The sequence below is a fragment of the Priapulus caudatus genome, unplaced genomic scaffold (genome assembly GCF_000485595.1).
Source record: "Priapulus caudatus unplaced genomic scaffold, Priapulus_caudatus-5.0.1 Scaffold41, whole genome shotgun sequence".
Lineage (NCBI taxonomy): Eukaryota > Metazoa > Priapulida > Priapulimorpha > Priapulimorphida > Priapulidae > Priapulus > Priapulus caudatus.
The window spans coordinates 722,755-723,153 of NW_014577102.1; positions in this window are offsets into that span (position 1 = coordinate 722,755).

Sequence of the window (399 nt, forward strand, 5' to 3'; positions counted from 1 at the left end):
CAGCTATCTGTAACAATTAGGCCTGCTATATATATGCAACGCGCGTAGCAATGCACAATACCGCGGCTGTTTTCTGGTTCTATATATATGTAGGATCTGACGACCTACCCCAAGGAGGGATCACACGGTCTAACTTTCTAACAGTACAGAAATAGCTCTGCGTTTCGCAATACCTGATGCCCTGTCGTTACCTAGTTCTTCAGCATTGTCATGCATGTCAGTGTCATTCTGCTGTCCTTGCAGATATTCTTCAACCATGTTATTGCTTAGCATACATATGTTGTGCATCACGAAGAAACTTGAAATTAGATCTATTAATCTGTTGTGTTTATGCATGTCAATCAGGAGTAGATAAAGGGAAGGAGTGTGACTCCAATAAACAAGGGAAATTCGTCATTT